This window comes from Portunus trituberculatus, chromosome 39 (genome assembly GCF_017591435.1).
Source record: "Portunus trituberculatus isolate SZX2019 chromosome 39, ASM1759143v1, whole genome shotgun sequence".
Classification (NCBI taxonomy): domain Eukaryota; kingdom Metazoa; phylum Arthropoda; class Malacostraca; order Decapoda; family Portunidae; genus Portunus; species Portunus trituberculatus.
The window spans coordinates 1,902,501-1,912,500 of NC_059293.1; the positions used below are offsets into that span (position 1 = coordinate 1,902,501).

Sequence of the window (10,000 nt, forward strand, 5' to 3'; positions counted from 1 at the left end):
TTAAAGAATCAAGACAGTCAGTTAGAGGAGAAGAGTTGATAAGACGAAAAGCTTTAGATTCCACCTTGTTTAGTAAAGCTGTGTGTGGATCCCCCAGACATGAGAGCCATACTCCATACACGGGCGGATAAGGCCCTTGTACAGAGCAAGCAGCTGGGAGGGAGAGAAAATGGACGAAGACGCCATAGGACACCTAACTTCTTGGAAGCTGATTTAGCAAGAGTAGAGATGTGAAATTTCCAGTTTAGATTTTTAGTGAAGGATAGACCGAGTGTGTTTAATGTAGAGGAGAGGGAAGTTGAGTGTTATTGAAGAAGAGAGGATAGTTGTCTGGAAGGTTATGTCGAGTAGATAGTTGTAGAAATTGAGTTTTTGAGGCATTGAACAAAACCAGGTTTTCTCTGCCCCAATCAGAAACAAGTGAAAGATCAGAAGTTAGGCGTCCTATAGCATCTCGCCTTGAGTCATTTAATTGTTGTTGGGTTAGGTTAGGATCACAGGTATGTAAATGCAAATGTGGTGCTTTCCTGTGAAATATGGAAATCCATAGTGCTGTACCTCATTACATTATCAACGCAACAACTTCTGGGAAACAATATTAAGAGAGATACATATTTATTACAACCCACAGCGAAAAGTAAGTAATGTTATATTACTAGCATTATTTTTCATACTTTAGTTGAAATAGAGATAAATATCAGTCAAAACAGGAAGCCATCCACAACATCACAAGAAAATATGGAGAGAGAAAGAAAGAATAGTAACTACATTTGGAATTTATTTTCTTTTCTTTTTATTTTCATTTGAAGACTTTCTTTATTTTCTAATCGGTCTCGTACGCTGCATGTCACCACTGCCTCCTTATATATTGTAATTCTTCCCTTTTCAAATTCATTCTCTTTCCTTAAATCCACGTTAACTGACGAAAAGAGGAAGAAGAAAAGAAGAAGAAGAAGAAGAAGAAGAAGAAGAAGAAGAAGAAGAAGAAGAAGAAAAAGAAGAAGAAGAAGAAGAAGGGAATGAGGTTAATAAGAATAGTAGTAGTAGTAGAAGTAGTAGTAGTAGCAGCAGTAGCAGTAGGAGAAGTAGTACCACCACCACCACCACCACCACAAACAGCATCACCCCATAAAGCAAGCCAAACAACGGCACCACTTCAACACAACACACAACACAACCGCAGCACCAACAGCACCAGGAGTTACATAGGAGACCAACACTCTGAGAACTGCCTCTCCCCCTGATCACCCTAGTCACCGTAGTTCCCCAGCATCGCCAGCACCAGAGGGCAGGAGTGGCGGGCGCAGCGATCAAGGAAGACAAGGCAGGAAGGAGGAGCAGCGCAGTCTCTCCAGTGATTGTCAGGGGGTTACTAAGTCCTGTCAGCTGTGTCTCTCTAATGACCCGTCACAACTGGTAAAGGGAATGGTGATCGCTCTGTCTGTCTGTCTGTCTGTCTGTTTGTCTGTCTGTCTGTCTCTCTCTCTCTGTCTGTCCCTCAGCTCTGCCCACACCCACTCGCTCTCTCTGTCACACGTACACATACTTATCTCTCTCTCTCTCTCTCTCTCTCTCTCTCTCTCTCTCTCTCTCTCTCTCTCTCTCTCTCTCTCTCTGGATGTCTGTTTCTCTTTTTCCCGTCTGTGTATTTGTCTGCTCTTTATCCCCATCTCTCTCTCTCTCTCTCTCTCTCTCTCTCTCTCTCTCTCTCTCTCTCTCTCTCTCTCTCTCTCTCTCCATGACCTCATTGTTGCGGTGGCAAAATACCACTTAATCAATCACTCAGTCAACTCTCTCTCTCTCTCTCTCTCTCTCTCTCTCTCTCTTGGTGTATTTTTAGTAAGCGTATTTGTAAGAGCGGCAGGTAATGATGAGCAAGTCTAACACAGCAATATGTAGCGCAGGGAGGGGAAGCAGAGGCAAGGATTAGGATGCACTGCTGCGCCCTCACACACTCTGCCGCATTTCAATCAATCAGAGACGCGCTGGATCAAAGGAAGAACACCCACACTATCACACACACCTCAATGGACACTGACACCTGATGAGAAGAGGTTCTATTAAATGTTTATTCTTTTTCCCGTATGACAATAATATAATGGAAACTGGTTCATGTTGGTGTCTTTTTAGTTTTGTTGATCTTAGCATAGAAATAGAACATTGTGAAGATACGTAGATTTTTTCCTAAGGCTTTTCTTTTTTTTTTCTTTTTTATTATTTGTATGTTTGGAGAAGATGAGGATATGTTTTAAAATGTTGTCTATTTTTTTTTTTTTTCCTTTTCACAGATCTACGCTTGAAGTGAAAGGAAAAGACAGGAGTATTATGTTTTTTTTAAGCGCGTTTCATCTTTTCTTTTTTATTTTTCCATCGATATACGCAGAATATAAGACAAGCGAGGACTGGTACTGCAACGCTCTTTTTTTCTTCTTCTTTTTTTCTCTCTTTTATTCTGCTTTGTTTTACACGCTTTCCTGTAAACTCTATCATTAATGCGTCTCTGCTTACTTTCACACGTTATGGAGTCTTATAAATACTACACTTCACGGATAAAGTAAAAGAACATTTGTTGTTTTCCTTGATGCAAAATAATCGAACTCCTTTTTTTTCATTATTCTTTTATACCATGAGGGCTTTTCACGGGAATTTATGGGCTAAAGGGGATACATTTCAGGGTACCTCCTATCTCAAAGCACACCCACTAGGAAACTATTGCCCCGAGTGAGGAACCCCACCCTACACTCGGACTGTGGACAGGATTCGAACCCATGTGCTTGGAGACCCCTCGGACCCCAAAGCACTCATGGTTCCACTCGATAAAACTTTCCAAAATAACATCCTTTCGCTAATGACACGCATCGAACACTGACGCCACGGGTAACGCCAAGGAAAGCTAATTAAACCGCTGCACTTTAGCTGAGGCAAGAGGGGAAAACCGGCCTAGAGCAACAAAATCGATTAGACAAAAAAAAAACACAGAGATGCCGGTCCCCGAAAAGGGTTAAGAGATTTATCCAAAAGAATGAGAGAAGTGTCTTGAAATCTCCCTTTTAATCCCTTCAGTACTTGGACGCATTTTTGGGTATGACTAGACGATTCTATTTACATTAGGAAGGGTCTATGGAGATCGGAATATTAAAGGCCAGAGTGTTTACCATTTTAATCCTCATATAAGTTTCTGAAGCTGTATGAAGTCACCAATAAGAATAATAAGAAAACGTGCCATGGTACTGAAGAGACTAAATAAATTCAGCTCATAGGAAGATGGAAACACAGAAGCAGGTATAGAGTTTCAGAGCTTACCTTTCCTTTACCTAACCAGACTCAACCTTCCAGAAAAGAACCTCCTTCTGACTGACACCTTTTAATAACGTTCTTTCTTAATCACACTCAGTCATAGTGCGAGGGAAATATGGAGTGTTTCAACCCCCTTCAGAGTAGAATAACCACACTAGCTTACCGAGTCACTCTCCTCCGACTCTTGCCATGCCACCATCTAGTCATCCTACTCACTCTTACAGTCAAATGGCGCTCCTAACCACATGCACTGCAATATTCAATTTTTTCCACCCGTACACTTTTTTTTCTGCTTACTAATTGGCGATTTTATGCACCTTCAGAAACGTATGTGGGGATTGAAATAGTGAAGACTCTGGCCATTAATCTTCTGACCTACATAAACCCTTCCAAATGTAAATAAAATCATGTAATCGTGCCCAAAACTCATGGTAAAAATACGTTCAGGTACTGAAGAGGTTAATAGCCAGATACTTTACTTAACCTCACCAATCAGCTCAACAGTCTTCTCTCCCAACACGCGCAGGACTCTATGGTAGCTATGGACGGCGCATCTTCTATGATTTATGGGTTAAGTAAAAGAAACCTGATATTTTTAAATGGCTTAAGGCATCAATTCTTTACCTGTCAGCTCGTTAGCACCTTGCAGAACACTATGCACTCTGTAATAACACGAAGATATGGGCATTAAAAACCTCCTAACTTCCATGATTTAAGGATTGGAAAAACAGTGATATTCTTAACCCCTTCAGTACTGGTACGTATTTCTACCTTGAGTTTTGTGTACGATTAGACCATTTTATTGACATTAGGAAGGGTCTATGGAGGTCAGAAGGTTAATGGCCAGAATCTTCACTATTTTAATTCCCACATATATTTCTGGAGCTGTAGAAAATCGTCAAGTACTAAGCAAAATATATATAAAATAGCGTTCTGGTACTGAAGGGTTTAATTAAGTAGAGACATCAATTCCTAATACGCAGACAATACTATGGACGTTAAAAAGATCCTAACCTCTATGATTTAAGGATAGAAAATACATATTGGTAGTCTTAATTATTTAGAGGCATCAACTTGTAACACGTACATAACACTAAAGACGTTGAGAAGTTCACTGACTCCACGACTTAACCCCTTCAGTACCAGGGCGCGTCTTCATATTCAGTTTGCTTAGTACTTGGCGATTTTCTACAGCTCCAGAAATACATGAGGGAATTATAAAAGTGAAGAATCTGGCCAGTAACCTTCTGACCACCATAGACCCTTCCTAATGTCAATAAAATGGTCTAATCATACACAAAACTCAAGGTAGAAATACGTCCGAGTACTGAAGGGGTTAAAGTTAAGAAAGAAACTGATATCCCTAACTAAGTAGACGCATCAATTCCTAGTACGAAAATAACACTAGAGATTTTCCTAACTTCCATGATTTAAGGGTAAGAAAAAAACCCTAGTACTTTTATTTACCTAGAGACATTGATTCCTACCACGTAGATAACATTATGGGCGTTAAAATTTGCTAACTCCTATAATTTAAGGCTGGAATAAAGCCTTGGCACTTTCAATTACCTAGAGAGACCAACTTTTAACACAGATAATTCTATGGACGTTAAAAATTGCTAACTCCTAGAATTTAAGGCTAAGAAGAAATCCTGATACTCTTAATAACATAGAGGCATCAACTAATTCCTAACACGTAGATAACAGTATGGGCCTTAAAGATTTCCCTAACTCCATGATTTAAGGGTAAAAAAAGCCTGGTACTTTCAATTACCGAGAGACATCAATTCCTAACACGTTAAAAATTCCACAATGATTTAAAGATAGAAAGAAGCCCTGACACTCTTAATTACTTAGAGGCATCAATTCCTAACACGTAGATAGCTTTATGGATGTTAGAAATGTACTAACTGCCATAATTTAAGGCTGGAATAAAGAATCCTGACACTCTTAATTACTTAAAGTCATCAACTAATTGTTAACACGTAGATAACAGCATGGGCTTTAAAGATTTCCCTAACTTCCATGATTAAAGGTAAGAAGGAAACTGATGTTCTTAATTAGGTAGACACACTAACTCCTAACACGTAGATAACACTATGAACGTCAAAAATTTGCTAACTCCTATAATTTAAGGGTAGAAAGAAACCCTGACATTCTTAATTACTTAGAGACATAAATTCCTAACACGTAGATAACACTATGGAGGTTAACAATGTGCTAACTTCCATGATTTAAGGCTAGGAAGAAACCTTGGCATTCTGAATTACTTAAAGGCATCAACTTACTTCCAACACGTACGTAAAACTACAGACGTTAAGAATTCACTGACTCCATGATTTAAAGATAAGAAGGAGACTAATGTTCTAAACTAGGTAGAGTCACTAACTCCTAACACGTAGATAACACTATGCACGTTAAAAATTTCCTAACTTTCATCATTGAAGGCTAGAAACAGACCCTGACATTCTTGATTTCTTGCAGCCATCAACTCCTTACACGTAGATAACACTATGCACGTTAAAATTTCCCTAACTTCCATCATTGAAGGCTACAAAGAAACCCTGACACTTAATAACTTCGAGAAATCAACTAACTTCTGACACGTACATAACACTAAAGACGTTAAAAATTCCCTAACTTAATCATTTAAAGATAAGAAGAAAATTGATATTCTTAATTACTTAGCGGCATCAAATCCTTCACTTATTAACTCGACAGCCTCCCACAAATGTCGTTCCTTTTCAATACAGCACGTTATGAATTAAGGCTAGCGATTCCCTGATGTCCCTGATAGGCGGTCAAGGGCAACTGGATACCCATTACTAGGCAAACCTTTCCTGGAAGCGCATTGTCGTGTGAAAAAATCATAAATCTTATTCACAAACTCCTAAGGGTGATTCTTTGGCAGGTTATGTGGGGAAGGCAAGAGATTTAAATGGCACTATAGTCCTTTAAAGCGTGTATTCTTCACGTCCAAATATCTTGATTCTTTCACTACCTAGTCGCATGATCTTCAATGAAACTATCCTTACTTTAATGCCACGTTTGAATGGCACCTTTTTTTTTTTTATGAAATTCGCTGGTAGCTTCAGGAGAACTTTGTGTTCCTTAGTGGTTAACTCAATAAATGGTTAACCTATTCAGTACCGAGCCACATTTTAATCTTGAGTTTTGGGTACGATTAGACGATCTTATTTACATTAGGATGGTTCTATGGAGGTCAAAGGATTAATAGCCAAACTCTTCACTATTTTAATCCCCACGTAAGTTTCTGAAGCTGTATAAAATCACCAAATAGTAAGCAGAATGAATATGAAAACACGGCATGATAGTGAATGGGTTAAATTACCTCCTTCACCCATCAACTCAACGCACCCTTCAGGAAACTGTCCCCACTTCTTCAGTAGCACATCTCAAAGACGCTCCTCAGTGGTAGTCAGCAGGTGAGTAGCTTCGGGAGACCTTGTGTTCTTCAAAGGTTAGGTTGATGGTCAGTGAGTCTATCTGTTTGATCGTTTTTGTAGCCTTTGGTTGGTTTTACGTTCTAACATATAAGAAAAGATAAATTCCCCCATTTCTTAACAGGGTCTCAAAGAAAAGTGTCTCCCTCCTCTTTAATGACACTTTTGTTTTCTAATTGCAATCAGCGGTAATCAAAACTGAACCCTCCTTCCTTTAATGGTTAAATCAATGAATGGTGAAATCGGTTCCTTCATCTGCTAACAAAACATTTCAGGTAAGTGGCAGGTATTCTTTAATAACACACCTTGACACTTTTAATGATACTCAGCAGTAAGATAAACAAAAATTGACCTTTCTCAATGGACAAATCAATGAATGGTTAGATCAGTTCTTGAATCTTTTAACACAACCCTCCAGAAAATTGTCGCCTCTTCCTTTAGATGACACTTATAATGACAGCGGTAGTCTCAGGAAACTCACGATTCACTGTTTAAAAAGACGAAAGGATAAGCCAGCTTCTTCATTTCTTAACGCAGCCCTCCAGAAATTTGTCCCCCTATTCTTAACAACACTTTGAATGACAGCAGTGGTCTCAGAAAACTCACGACTAAAGGGATAAAAAAGATGAATGGTTTAGTCAGTCCCTTCATCTCTTAAAGCAGCCTCCGATTACTGTCCTTTCCTTAGTGACACTCGGCAGAATCTCTCGCACGCATTGCTCACTCTCGGCTTGTCCTTCACTTGCGATTATAGCGGGAGTTTGACACAGCTCCCCTCGCTCACTCAGTCTACATGGAGTCAAGTGTTCAGTAGTCTCCGTTGTTTCTTTTCACTATCTCTCTATATAAAGAAAGACGCGTCCCACCAAGTATAGAGAGCGTTTCTTAAGTGCATGAGAATTTCTACTCACGCAACACGATCTCAAGGATTTTCACTTATGGTTTACGATACAGTGCGTCTTTGTAGCAAGAATTAGTCTGCTGCTTCATCCACTCATGTTTTCTCTCATACTTCACCGCTTTATTATATTGGAATCTGCCACCGCTATTTTCAAGGCAATAATTCCTTTCAACTTTCTACCTGCATATGTTTCTCCTCAGACTCTCCACTCCTGCTTGCTCCTATCTTTATTCTGTCCGCCTTATCGATGCGAAGACCTGACCGGAATCTGAACTCCTTCATCACTTTCACTGTGCTTTACCTTGATTCCGTGTCTTCCTCTCCCTTTTTCTCCCAAGGGCCAGTGTGTACGAGCACTGGTGTGTGTGTGTGTGTGTGTGTGTGTGTGTGTGTGTGTGTGTGTGTGTGTGTGACTGAGTGCACATAAATGGGCCTCTGTTTTCCACTCTGCAGAGCATGACAGGCTAGTGAACAGATGGAGTTTTTCCTACGACTTGATTAAACTCCAGAGAACAAAAGAGATGGTAACTAGACAGATTTTGTATACAATTTGAACGAACTCTCAGGAACAAATCTATAACAAACTTTCTCAGAATTTGAAAGAATTCTAGAGAAAACTGACTAATGAACGAATTACTTCTTTCCCATAACTTACAGCACACAAACTAAAAATCAGGTATAAACAAACTTTCTCACTTACGCACTAGCGAATAGACAAATAAGCTTCCCTACGACATGAACATACTGCCCAGAGCACGCACAAAGCCCACATAAAACACCCCAAGCTTGCAGTACACACAGACACGAGGGGAGACAAACACCAACAGTCAGAGTCAACAGAGGCACCATATGGGGCCTACCTTTGGTGCTAGCAGGAGACGCCGTGAAGAGGAGAGACGTCACTGGTATCCTCACAGGTGCGTGGGTGTGAGTGGCACTGGCGGGGTCCTGGGGCGCCTCACGGGGACCTGCAGCATGAGTGACACAGTGGGACGCGAGGCACAGCAGTCAGCCAGCCAGCGCCAGCCACCGGCCGTGTCTTTGCTTGTCACGACGGCCGGGGCACCAATCTGTCTCCCCGGCCGGCGCTGCTTCTCCGAGACAGTCCGTGGAGAGATCCTGAGTGGCCTGTAGCTTGGCACTCCCGCCTGCAGTGCCAGATTACGCCCCGTCACCTGTCTCCGGCCGTGCGTCACTCCACCACCACTACACCACCACCACCACACCACCACTGTTTGGCCACTTCTGCCACCACCCACCGCCGCCGCCGCCGCCTACTGCCGTGCCTCGTCTAGTCCATTGTCTCCTTCATGTTCGTCTTTAATGCGTGGCTCTGGTCTCTCTTTAATTCTGCTGCGATTGTTGTGAAGGAATCAGCTCTCTCTCTCTCTCTCTCTCTCTCTCTCTCTCTCTCTCTCTCTCTCAACAGTTTTTACCCTGAACGAGGTTTGGGCGCCACATAATTTCTCTAAATTGAATTATTTGCTTCACTAAATCAGAGATTCAGAATCAAAGCTTGGGCTTAAAGGGGCTCAACGCGACGCTCGGCCCGCCTCCTGTGTTTGCTCTTTCCGGTGATTGCCTGTGACATTATTAGTATTGGCGGTGTTGTTGTCATCACTACTACAACCACTATTATCATTATTCTTATTATTAATGTTATTACTACTACTACTACTATTATTATTATTAATATTATTATTATTATTACTTCTACTAGTACTATACAAACTAATATTACTATTATTGATACGATAAAACCAATCATAAATAGAAATCATGATGACTGTTAGTGCAATGATAGTAATAATCATAATGATGATAATGATAATAATGATAGTAATGATAATAATAATAATAATAATAATAATATTAATAATAATAATAAGAAGAAGAAGAAGAATACAAATTATAATAGAAATAATGATAATGAAAATAATAATGACAATAACAATACTAATACTAATGATAAGAACAAACTCGACAACAAATTGTTAACAGTGAATAGCGAGGTGGACTCTGATCGGTGTCCTTTTCACCACAACACGCCTCGCAGCGCCACAATGCAAGCCTCAGCAGTGACAGTCGTGACGGGTAACAAGTGAGTGACAGCCGCGAGTGAAGCAGAGTCCGTCGCGAGCAGTGCGTGGCTGAGCAGCGCCAGCCCGCCCCGCGAGAGGCGAGAGGTGAGGCAACACTTCCCCGCGCCGGACACTCCTGACGGGCGCCGCGAGTGCAGGGAATCCACGATAGTGTGAGATGTCCAGACGATATCGTAAGTAACCTTGAGGAACGTCCATGAACCCGGCCACGCACGGACCGTTTCCCTCTCCCTCCC

At 41.0% G+C, this 10,000-nt stretch overlaps 1 protein-coding gene across 3 annotated transcripts in view; it reads right to left on the reverse strand.

Moving 5' to 3' along the window:
* LOC123515505 overlaps positions 1-10,000 on the reverse strand; it is a 105,050-nt gene that overhangs the window by 94,598 nt on the left and 452 nt on the right. For 2 of the 3 annotated variants that reach the window (XM_045274174.1, XM_045274175.1), the window contains exon 2: positions 8,523-9,015. The gene's annotated coding sequence lies outside the window, so the exon portion shown is untranslated. The remainder of the gene's footprint in view (positions 1-8,522; positions 9,016-10,000) is intronic. The other variant, XM_045274176.1, reaches the window with a different exon arrangement.